The sequence below is a fragment of the Haemorhous mexicanus genome, chromosome 1 (assembly GCF_027477595.1).
Source record: "Haemorhous mexicanus isolate bHaeMex1 chromosome 1, bHaeMex1.pri, whole genome shotgun sequence".
Classification (NCBI taxonomy): Eukaryota; Metazoa; Chordata; class Aves; order Passeriformes; family Fringillidae; genus Haemorhous; species Haemorhous mexicanus.
Genome location: NC_082341.1, coordinates 118,344,037 through 118,357,219, shown reverse-complemented (window position 1 = coordinate 118,357,219; position 13,183 = coordinate 118,344,037).

Below are 13,183 nucleotides of genomic sequence, written 5' to 3'. Positions count from 1 at the left end.
GGAGTAGGAAAGAAAAAATAAAGTTTGTGCACCCAGAAAGATGATAAAGAAATTTTTTCCAATTTCAGATGCAACGTGTTGAAATTGTGGAATGATTTGAGTCTGTATTGATAAGCCTCTGACAGGCCATTCTTTATCAAATGTCCCGAATTTCATCAGGTGGTTCCTGCTCATTAAACTGGCCTTGTAAGTATTCAGTAGAAACTGTTCCTGCCACTGTGGAGGTGGTTATGCAGGATATTATCTCATAAGGAAGTTAGAAAATTTCTAGGACATAGATTAATATAAGTAGTAGGGAAGTCGTGGAAGACCACGGGCCAACTGGTTCTAAGAACTGAGCAGAACAGCATTTGGGGAGTCTCATCCAGTCCAGCTGAAGACCAAGCTGCAAGGAGCCTTGCAACACAGGCTTTCCCAAAACCAAAGATTTACTATTTAGCCATCTGCTGATGGTGATTCTCAAAGAATCAATATAGTTACACATGATGATTATAATGATGATTAAAATATCCTGTGCTGTTCATTGTGAATTATCTTCCAAAAGAGTTGTAGTTTGGCACATTTAGGTTTTAATCAAATTGGCATTTTTTTCAGTATTTACAGGCAGATATTGTCCCAAAATCCCGTGAAATGAATCAGTAATTACCTACACATTACTGGTTAGGCTGCTAAGACACTTTTTTTAGGCACTGACTAAAACTTCTCTGGTATTTATCACCTTTGTGGGCCTTGCATGTAGACATATTTAATGGATAACAGAACTGGAGAGACAGCTTCTCTCATCTGTTTGCAATTCAGTTACTTCCCTGAATCCTAGTTCTAAATAGAATTGAGCTTCCAGATAGTAGCTGTTGTTCCAATTTCCTGCTGCCGATGACATTAGAAGTTATCTTTATTGGCTTTCCTGGATAACCATGTTCCAACTTTGAGAAGTCACCACAGGTCGTTCAGGGTTCAAATTACCAGTTAAACACCTTCCTTTTTATTCATGTGACAGATTTATTCTCTACCTATATTATCTTTGTAATCTTTTTTTCCTCCTAATATAGGTGGCTCTTTAGCAACTTAAATATTCAATTCTTTCAAAAAGTGAAAGAATTCTTAAATATTCAATTCTTTCAAAAAGTGAAAGATATGAAACAGTTTTCTCTCTGAGCAGTGAGAGAAAAGTATAGTTGCAGGTCTGTCACTTTCCTCAAGTTGAAAACCAGATCTACCTAATTTGCCTGGTAATTACATTATCAAATACCCTTTAGTCACAATATCTTCTTCTTTGTAGGCAATCTATTGTAGAATTAATTCTAACCTTGGTTTCTTAAACTACTGATGTGTCAGGGATCATCAATAGTCAGCCTGACTAAGTAGAAAAGAACTGGAACAGATCTGTCTGTGCTGTGTGTATATCCTTGGGGACAAGGCTACCTCTGGGGATTCTTGGAATGCAGCGCAAAGCAGAGGCTCAGAGTTTTTATTGGTACAGAGCTATAATAATAATAATAATAAAACAATTATAGAAAGCAATGCAAAATTTGTGGAAATGAAGGTTCAGCTGCCACAAATCCATACAGCCCTTCATATTGTCATCCATACTGTCCAGTTTTTGCTTGGCAATATTTTTTTTCCTCTTTTGAGAACTGGACTAATGTTGTTATAGAACTGCTTGTGATTCTTCCAAGTCTATCTTTGTAGTAGTTGCATGTCTTAATAATTAAATCTAAACTGGCAGGCGTGAAGTCTATTTTGGAGGGGTAAAGGAGTCACATACTAGGCTTTATTTTTAATTTCTTTTTCCAGTTCTGTGACAAACTCATAATCCCTAGTAATCTGGCTTTATGAATCAGATCCTTTAGCAATTTACTTCAGCTAAAATTCCTAGAAAGAAAGTAAATAAAAGTAATGCAGGTCAATATATCTATGATAATATTTTCCTATGGATATATGTGAAAATGAGAATTATTAATAAAATTTTTTAACTAAAACTTATCAAATGCAATGTAGTTTATTGAATGACCAATTTTCAAATCCCCAGCATATAAGAAAGCTATAAGTTCAGGAAAATCTTTAAATTATTGTTGAAATTATTGACGTATTTCTTATAATTATTGAAAACCTTCTTGTTTTATTGTTAAAATTGGCCTGGCTATAGACCTACATTTCTATTGGCTTATTTGTATGTTTCTTATTACATAGGTATAGTTGCTGTTTGATGTTTGGCACTAAAGCTCCTGGAAAAGACATGGAGAGCTAAAACCGGAATACTTAAGCATCCAAACAAAAGACAAAAGTGTACACTCTCTGCTCTTCTGAAATTTTTGTCAAATGCAGTACTTGTTTTTCTCTAAGATTAGGAGATTATGCTTTCTGTTCCTTTTCCTGAAATGCTTGTCTAATACAGAAACAACATTACACATAACAAAATGTTTAAACATGCATTGAAATTTCTATTTAGACAAAACATTAATGTTTCTAAAGATTCTTTCATGCCTTCATTTCTGCTCCAGATTTTGGATATCTCTATGGCCTGGGGGTGTCTTAGGGCTTCCTACATCTTAGGAAAGGGAAGCCACATGGTGTGAGAGGGCAGAGGTTGCAAAAGTAGAAGCAGCTCCTCAGCAGCCTCCAGTATGTTACAAACTCTGCAGTCCACAGGGCTGCAAAGGAAAATTACAGCTGAGGTGCATTCTTGGATGTGGATCTCGAGCAGTGGAACAGTCCCTCCTTTCCTGTATGATCTCTAAGCAACCAGAGTAAGGAGAACATAGGTAACCTCTCCTAGCAGGCTGGATGTGGTAGAACTCACACAGTCTTGTGGTTCTATCTGAGGAAAATCCTTGGTTTAACTGTTTGATGTCAGCTGTGGCTGACCGATACTCTGTGCCAACAGCGTATCTCGAAAGCAACTCCCTCTTCTGGCAAGTAGATTCCCCACTTTTAACCTAGATTGTGGAAACAAGCCATGTTCAACTGTGTTTCAGATGAGTTTGTGGAAGAGATTTTCTCACATATTGAATATTCCCTTCCTTGGGACAACTTGATTGGATGATGCTACTTACACTTCCAGTATTTATCATAAATGACTAATCCGAACTGTAGCTTCTGTGCTTGTTATCAAAGTGGAAGCTTTTGAATTCCAGATATGAAACTTATTCCTTCTGAGGGCAGCCAGCAGTAATGACAATTACTGTACAGGACTGTTGGTTTGGCACATCTTCATATGCCATTAATTTCCATAACCTTTATCCCAACAGCCTTGTTCTGTGTTTTAACAGGTGCTAGTCTCTTTCCAAGAATAATATCCATATTAAGTTAAAGAAATTTATTGTCAGCACTTAAGCTGGATGCTAAAATTATTTCTTTTGCCCATCCTTTAAAGGGTGAAAAGAAGTTTGAATTGATTAATAGTTATGAAATGTACATTGTACAATTGTGTTGAATATATGGGAGTTTTTAAACTTTTAGATGGTATTTTAAAAGTAATAAAAGATTTATCAAGTGCCTATATAGGACTGTATCTAATCATTAGAATTCCATCAAGTAATCTTTTTCTCCCCTTCAATTGAAATGAATATAAATGGTTTCTTGGGAAAAGACAGGAAATGTTCATGTAAGACACACCACCTGCTATTTTGTTATTTATTAGTAATGTGTGTATACGGCTTTTTAAGTTGCATATCTATACATTATCTATCCCAGTTACTTATAAAGGAGAGAGGCCAGTTAAGTTCAATGTGCTCTGGAATAAACTGTGAAACTGGCTTTTATTTAAACAAGCATTTCATAGGCTACTCATGATTTATGCACACAGGTCCTGATAATAAGTGGATGCAATTAGATTTCCAGCACAAATTTTTTTCTTAAAGAAAGTCATTTTATATCTATAGTTGCTTAGTTTATAAGATAATCAAACTATATGGATATTTCCTGCAGTTTCATTATATCTTTTTAAAGAATAAAGGCTGTCCTTTAGTTTAATAGGGCTCCACTTCCAAGTGTATATTAAAGAACTCTGTTGTGTCAGTAACTGTGTACCTTATATTTATGTGAATAAGACATAAAATATGCCCCATGTGGAGGAATTCCATCACATATAAGAATAGCAAAGATTTAAAAGACTTCTCCAGGGCATTCAGAGCCTCTCCAAGTTTTCTGAGCAATTAAAACTGTTTTTAATTGTTTAATTGACTTTTAGGGCAACTGAAAGTGTTCTTTCTAAAATAAATTGTATCACATTTAATCCTTCTTGATGGATTGTCATTTGCCTACATGTTATGAATTTTTTGCAGTACTGCTTTTAGTATTCTGAATCAGTCCAAAACTTCAATTTACTCTTGAAAATCTGTTTGAACCTTTTCCAAACCAGGAATACTGTTATTTAGCTAGGTCTCTTTGGAGAGCTGTTCTTAATACCAAACTTTAATCTCCTTTGTTGCAAATTTTGTAAATTATTTCTTGCACTGTCCTTGGTGAACATAGACAACAGTTGATCATTTTCCTCCATAGAAAGGTCATTATACATACTTGCAGATTGTTATCATATCCCAGTTCAGTCTTTGCTCTTCTAGACTAAACAAGCTCCATTATTTCAACCTTTCCTCATAGGTTATTCTCTGCATCTGTTATAACCTTTATTACTCTTTTTGTTTACATCTTTTGTAATGACTCAAGTCTGGTCTATGTTCACTAACAGTACCACATTCCTCCTAAAGTAGTTAAGACCTGGTTTTTAAACAATTAAGACTGAATGGTTTGATCATCAAGTGACTCAGGTGTAAAACATGTTTATGTGAGAGTTATCTCTTCCTTACTCAGCCTAGAACAATTCTGATACAATTTTGTTGACTAAGACACACAAAAAGGTATGGTGTGCAATATATGGGAGTGATTGAGGTAATTTAGGAAAAATCCTGACATTTCTGCTGTCATATCTGAATGTCCCTTTCAAACAGAAGATGGATACACGATTTTCTTTCTTGGAGGGTTTTTTCTTGGTGAAAAATTATCCATATGGTACTCCTGATCTACTTCAGTACTTAGAATCTGCTGCTAAACTGGAGACAGAATGGAGTCAATGTCAGCTGCTGTAGCAATTATGGTCACTGCAGTTCTAGAAAGCTATGCTTTTCTCTTAAAAAAATAAAAAAAAAAAAATTCTATTATAAACATCTGAAAACACCCAGGAAAACCATAGATTTCACAGTCATGCAATGGTAAACTCTGCCTTTGCCCTGGTATAAATGAAAAGCAAATTAAAAATTTGATCTGGCATTCAATATCTGTTCAGAAGAATAAAATACTGAATTAAGGCAGCTTGTGCCTAGAAAAGAAGCCTTATGAGGCATGTCTGAGGGAGCTGAGCTTGTTTACCCTGGAGAAAAGGAGGCTTAAGGGAGACTTTATTGCTCTCTACAGATACCTGAGAAGAGGTTGTAGGGAGGTGGCAGCTGATCTCTTCTCCCAGGTAGCAAGTGACAGGATGAGAACAAATGGCCTGAAGTTGTGCCAGGGAATATTTAGATTGGATAATAGGAAAAATTTAATCATGGAAAGAGTTGTCAGACATTGGAACATGCTGCCCACTGAAGTGGTTGGTACTGTGAATTACAGCTGTTTGAGAACAAGAAGCTACTTTGGCTTGGTTGTGCTGCTGCAATGTTGTGTGCTGTTCCTTGTGGTGGCTGGAAAATTAGGTGTTGGAAATGTCTGTGCTTTCCTTTTCAGGGGCAGCTTATTGGTAGTTCCTTGTAACAGCTGATAACAGTTTTTATCTTGGAGATACACTTTGGACTTAAAAAATGGCATCACTCACCTCTCTCTCCTAAGCACTCTCTACATCCTCTCCCCTCCTCTTCTCTGCATCAATATCTCACTGTTGCTTTTGCAAACAACTCAGCTACAGACTGCATGCTTCTCATTTGCCAATGTCTTACACACAGCCCTTCCAAGTTCTTTTGTAAGTCTATTTTTGAAATGGTAATACAGGTTCAGATCCCCACAAGCAAAGAACAGACAGAGCAGACAGCTAGGAGCAGCAACAAAACTACAGCAAAAATTATATAATGTTCTTTTTACAGCCAGCAGACTGGCCTGATCAAGTTCAATGGTGATTGAAAACTGCAGCCAGGAGTTGGGAACAGGGACAGGAGGGATTAATGATTAGCAGAAAAAAAATATATTGTAGAAAAAGAAGGAATGGAAGAAAAAATGGAGACTGAAATGCATTGTGGGGTATTTATTATTAATTCTGATTAACTTCTTCCTTAATATTTCTGGCTTTTTTCATGTTACTGATGCCTAAGTAATTACCATTGTTTTTTATATAGACACAAGTATTTAGTTTTCAGCTGCCCACTGGTAATAAATATGTATAAGCTGTGGGACATGTTTTTTTTTTGCTTCATTTCTTAAGAAATCACTTGAGAATTAGCAAACATGGCTAGGGCAGGGGAGGGATCAAAGGGATTTTATAACATTCTAGTTTTGTAAATATTTGAAAAAGGTTAGTTTTCCCCCTAGTCTTCAAAGCTCAGCTTTTGACCCTGTGAGGCTGGTAGATTCCACTGAAGGCTAGATTTAGTGTTTTACGTCATCATTCCTAGCTCTCCTTATGTTCATACTTATTTGTGCCAGGCTTAATATGCAATGTGGGTCAAATTCAGCTGAGTACAATTACTTTGGTAGCAGGTCCTTGGAAAAATAGCTTTTTCTTCTTTCATGATGGTACCTAACTTTGCTCTGTGCTTCAAAGTGATATTTGTGCTTCAAGTGATATTGTGCTTTATTAGTCTGGTGACTTTTGATTTTTTAATCTATGTGTCTACAAAAATGGTCCAGCATGGACAGCTACTTACCAGGTTACAAAACATCTTTTGTCTGTGTTCAGTACAGCATGGGAATCAGCTTGAGGCTGACAGCTGAATTTAGCTTTCTAATACATGAAAACTCTCTGGGCTTCCAGTGCTGCAGAGATGTAGTTACTATCAACGAGGTCTTAATCTTGGGCTGAATCCTACCCCTAATTTTACCTCATTTTGATGGATTTTCTCTGCATTTGATGAGACTTTAACTTGAAAGTCATTCTTAAGCTGATGAATCTCTTCTCTAGGAAAAAAAAAATTATACTGATGAAGAGAAAATTTTGGATTTTCCCTTCATTTACATTAGGGATGCAGAGGTTATATACCCAGCCAAAACTTCTGCCTTGCTGGAACTTATATAGTTACAATAGGAAACTCCTGCCAAGTTCTCAGAGCATTTTTGCAATTCCCCGCTTGATCAAAACTCTAAAGATAAGTTAAACTATGGAGAAAAAGTCCATAAATGAGATCTCAGCATCCACCTTCATGCACAGTGATATGTTTCACAATTTTAGTGGAATGTGTCTGTTCATGAATTATATTTTTTTACAGTGTCATCTAAATAATGGTAGTGGTTGTTGTTGTTGATTTTGTTCCTCTGTAAAGTACAGCCTTCTTTCTTTCCTTTTCCAAAATCTTTTGCTCCTTGGAAGGGTGTATGGTACATTCTTACACGTGAAGAGCTAATGGGTGACCTGAAACAGAGGGAATAGATTTGGAGACCCTGTGTGCAAACTCAAAAAGCAACAAAGGGATCTAAAAGCAAAAAAACATTTTAGCTAAAACTATCGGCCTCAGGTCCTGTGGGAGGAAAAATATAAAAAGACTGTATAGATTTCATACAGTTCAACTCTTCTGTCAGCTCATAACTCTGTGCTGTCTTGTTATTTGAAATAAAGCATCAGGTTTTCCTTGAATATGTCACTCAGGAAAAAATTAAATGAAGTCCATGTGGGGATGTATTCAAATGTAGTCAGGAGCTTAATGATCAGACAGATTTTTTCCACTGCTCTTAATCAGGAGGCAGTGATGTGGGCCAGTGATACAACCAGGCAAGCTCACATGCCTTGTAAGCAAGTTCTAGTCATGCCCTAAATCTTAAAATAATCCTGAGTACTCTCCATTTTTAGGCATGAGGATGAAAAAACCCTCAACCTTCAATATTGTCTGTCCATTCCATTCTTCATTCCACAGAGGCTTGGAAAGAGAGACCTACCACCTGCCTGCTAGACAACATGTCAAGAGCTCCTTATCCTTTTTTCTGACTGCTTGCCAGAACCTGGGATAAGAAAAAAAAGTAGGCTGAAGATGGGAATGTGCCAGTCTTGGCAGCTTTCCCCTGCCAGGAATGTGCTAAGGGACCAAAGGCGCTCCCCTGTCCCGAGCCCTGCGCTTTGCCATCACGGGCCTTGGTGCCTGTACATTAAATAGGTTCTGCCTATGTATCTTCTTTCTCACAAGCTCATCATCTGAGATGTTTTTCATCCATAAATAGATGACAGCTGTGTATATGACCCAGTCAGCTTTAAAAGAAACAGGCACTCTGTGTACTCGTTTGCTTGATGGGAGTAATATTTCGAATAAGAACAGGGAGTCCTTTGGTAGTACTACCAGCAGTCCACAAGATGTCATGCTATGACAAAAATGGTAATTTCTTGTACCTGGAAAACACTGCAGCACTAACCTTCCAGAAACAGCACAGTCTGTTCAGGCAGCCTCAGCTTAAGGCGCTCAGACAGGCAGAAGGCCACCCCTGAGCAAGAATGTGCTGAGATCTGTTGTAATCTTTTGCCAAGCACTGCCGTGCCACCTTGGTTTCATCTCTAACTTATTACAAGAATATGAGAAAAAATGCACCCTCAAGCTCTAAATCATAGTTCTACACAATTTGCACAATCAGTGGAAAGAAAAGGAATTTTACCAGGGTGTCCAAGTAGAACCCTCGTCCTGTTTTCTGTTTTGGGTACAGTGCATGGTTAGCAGGAGTGGATCATAAATTTGCCAAAGCCAAGGAAGTTTATAGCTACTCTCAAACCTCAGACTTTATGCAATGAGGACTTCTTTGAATACATCTAAAAGTTTCCCTTTTAAATAAAAATCACTTATGTTACTGCAGAGTTTACTCTTCAGAGCAAAATTAACATTTCATCTTTAAAAAGATCATAATGTTTTTCCTTTAGTTTTGTTTGTGTACTGTGTTGAGTTTTTCTGCTCTTCATATATTCATAGGCTTTAAACTAATTTTAAGAGTTCTGTTCCTCATTTGCAATGACATCTCTACATTCAGAATAGAAATACTGTGTGGAATCACCCTTTCTCCAATACTCATGAAGAGACAAGGAAAATTTTAAAGTGGAATTGTGAGCACTCTTCAGAGAAATGTCAAAGGAAGCATTTTATGTTGATTAAACAGCAGGTCTAAATGGACTTCTGAAAAGGGTCAAAAACTCAGAGAAGAAAATTCCAGTATCTTGGGTTCCATACATACCAGTTTTGGTGAAAACTTTAGTAAATGGTAGCTATAGATTAGAGTCAAATTAAGAAAAAAAAAAAAAACTTTCTTGATGCATATTTTGATGCTTGGCTATAAACTAGCATATCTTAAGGCCACTCACAAACTTTGAATTATTTGAAACATTCTGTTGATTCTTGGGATTCCCTTCAGTTTCTTAAGGTTTAGAATGTAGAACATGGTGAATAAATGTGCAAGGAGATAAACTGAAGAAAATCTGGATGCTTTGTTGAGATAAGATATTTTAAAGGCTTTTTAAGAAAAAACATTTTCTTTTTTCTTTACTGAGGAATATTGAATATAGTTGAGTTTGAACAAAACTAGATACCAAAAAAAAAAAATCCTCTAAGCCAATCAGCATAACTTCATTCTCCTCCTTTCTACTGAAAAAAACTTTCACTGAAAATTTCCTTCTGTAGATGAAACTAGCATGTATACCATCTTTGTTGAGAGTGCAAAATCACCAGCCAGTTTAGCAATAGGTTGGAACAGAGCTGTGAAAACATCCACTGGGTTTTGGCCTTTTCCAGGAATAAAATCAGGAAAGTTAACTGCAGTTATTTTAATTTTGGACCCAATCCATTCCATTGTAACATTTGTTTTTAAAAAAAACCCAAAATATCTGCAATATCAAATGTATTATTAACATGATGCTTATCTTTCCCCAATCCCGACTGAAGGATTCCTTATGATTCTTCAGAGTTTTTTACCAAGTTATGGGTGATTTTCAAGGCCACTACCACTTTTTTTCCCCAATTGTGAGCTGAAGCTTTGCAGTGAGAGGATGTTCATACTCAGTGGGGCAAGAGTTTCAGCCAGTCTTTATTGGGGTGATTTAGGGCTTACCACAGATCTCAGCTTCACTGAAGTTTTTAGCTGTAGATTTTTTTTTAAACCACTGATAGTCTAGTAAAAATGTAGAAGAGTTCTACTAAGCACACTGTTTATGTAGTGAATGTTGGTACATTAAACCCTGTTCTTTGAGAAACAGGAAAAAGAGCTTGTTTGATCTCCCTGCATGTTGCAATTTTTGTGTGTTTCCCCTTATGCCCATGCTCAGTTCAACTGACTGGGTAAGAAATATTAACTTTCCTTGAAGCTTACTGTCATTACATTTTTAAGCTGCTATTGCCAAAAGTTCAGTCTGTGACAAGGAATGACTAGTTAGGACAGAGAACATCAGATTCTTGATAGTAACATGGTTTTGGAGCCAGCTAATAAGGTGGGGAAAGCTAGTAGCACTGAAAGACAAGTATTGATTGCAAATAAAGGTATTATTAAACAGAATCCTCAAGGAGTTTAACTCTGCTATCTTCAGTTAATGAGTGTGCCAGGGAATTTGCTGAGGATGCAGGGCTAGGAGGTGTGATCAATATAAAGGACATTTGAGATCTCAAAGATAACTAATACCTAGATCATCTTTTAGCCTCAAGGAATAGGATTGGAATAGAAGTGATTGGTATAAAATGTAATATTTAAGCTGAAAAGTTACTAAGAACAGATGTAAAGTAGGCACATTTTGGCTTTCAACAGCTGGAAGAGAAGGGCATGAAACAGTGATTCACTTATCTTGTGAACATGAGTCATTCATAGTGCCAGGAGATGATAAATTTAATTCTTATTTACCTCAGCAGAGGTAGGCACATGCAGGATCATTGTAGAAAGAACATGAGTTCTCCTGAATTGCTTTGCAAGGTTATGGCCAGTGACATTCAAGAAAGTTGAACTTGGCTTGGGATAAGTGTGGAAAAGTGGAATTAGTATGAAGCAGGGAAGAGATCTGAATCTTCTTGTTTGTCTGTATCCTTATCAAATTTAATTTTTTTAAAAACACATTTGTGGAAGGAGGTGCAAAAGGCACTGAAAGAAGTGTATGAAAACTCATCAGAATTACTTTGGCCTGAAAACTAGACAACACTAAAGAGTTATCACTGCAGTAGAGCTCCAAAACTATTTTCTAATAAAAGTAGTGAGAGAGATACAGTGTTTTGTAAGAATAGGACTTAGTGAGCAATATGGTTACAGGGAACAAGCAGCAAGTCCATCTGAAAGTCTCAAAGGGACCTTGATCATTCAGACCAGTGGTTTTAACAAATGTTGAACACACTGTTCAACATTCTTTTGGATTATGTACACATGCTCAAGTGTCTTGAAATTATTACTTTTAAGTACTTAGTTTAGAGTTATTCAGTATTTCAGACTCTTCAGGAAGTTCCTGTGCAGAACACTAAACAAAACATTAATTGCAGCAAGCTTTCCTTCTATCCAAATAGCCAAAGTAGGCACTGGGAAGAAACTGACTTCAATGGAAAAATGACATTCTTCCAAGTCACAAGGAAATAAAATATGTGATTCATAATTTGTACATGTACAATGGCCAGATTTATGAGAACAAGAGCTACAATTCATTAAGAGCTACAAGTCATTTCACTGACATATATAAATTCCCCAGTTTTTTTTGGTTTTTTTTTTTTGCCTTTGAGGCTTCCAGGTTCCATATATGTATTCAAGTACTTGTCAACCTGCAAGAAATAAATTCTTTGACATCCTGTGCACTTAGTCAGACAGAACACCTCTAATCAAGCAGATATGTTAATTGGGTGACCTGGTCACTTTAAAAATATCTCAGAATTTCCTGGCAAAAGTCTTAAACACAACTTTTTTACCTGTTTGGCTGAAAGGTATTTTAGCTTGATTAATGTTTTTTCTTATGAGTAGTAACAGCCTTGTGTGAGGTCAGGATTCAGATGCCTGGCCTGAATGACAAATGTGCTTGATTTAAACTCCAATTTATTGCCTCTCAGGTGAGAATCTGAAGAATCACTTAAGACCCTCCATTAATTGCTGCTGTTAGGGCTATTCCATGGTGTATTCTTTGGAGTCATTCACAGAGATTTTTGTAAACATTTAATAAAAGAGTAATCAGCAGCACCTGAAAGAATTCAGTTGTCCTGTCTAATGAGCGTTGATTTCCCATGGCTTAGTTTGCCATCACCCAACATGTGCAGCACTCTGTGCTGCTGTGTTCTGTGGGGGACTTTATCAGAAAGCTACAGGCCAAGTTAAAAAACAGTCCTATTCCTTAGGAAAAAAAAAAAAATTAAAAGTTTGCCCTTGGTTTTCTCAAAAAATTACAAAAACCTCTAAGCTCAACAAAACCACATAAAGCAAACAAATACAAGAAATCTTTAGAGCTTTAAATTAAGTTGAACTTGTTTATTCCATTAATTATCTTGATTTTGCAAATTTTGACACAGTCTCTATCCCAATTATACTTAGAATCTATGAAAGGTGAATTCCTTGCTTTGAGGAAGCAGTGAATTTGTTTTAATTGAGTTGGCTTCTTCAGGCTGTTGCATACTCCAAATGCAACTAGATAATTTAACAGGCCTTTTCTGCATTTGTACTCAGCACTGTTTCGTCATTCACATATGATCTCATGTGAGATTTCAAAGGCTGTTAATGCAATTAATTCTATATTGAAGCACATGAAAGGAGGAGATTTTATTCCTTTTGTCTTGTGTAAAATCACATTATGAATAATTTGTTTGTTATCATGTCTTATTTAATATTTAAAAATGACTAACAACAAACTGATTTTTCTGAAAGGAAGGTACTCTACAGGAAAATAACCTAATCTTCTATGATACTGGATGAGTAAGACAATGTGTTTTCTGTTACTCACTGTAATATTTAATACATGTTGGATATTAAGTCTGCCTTTTACAATCTCTTCTCACAATGTAGAAACCTTCCAAACTGTAATTTGTATACATCACACCTCATGTCATTTTTGTGACGGGAAATGTCAAGGCCA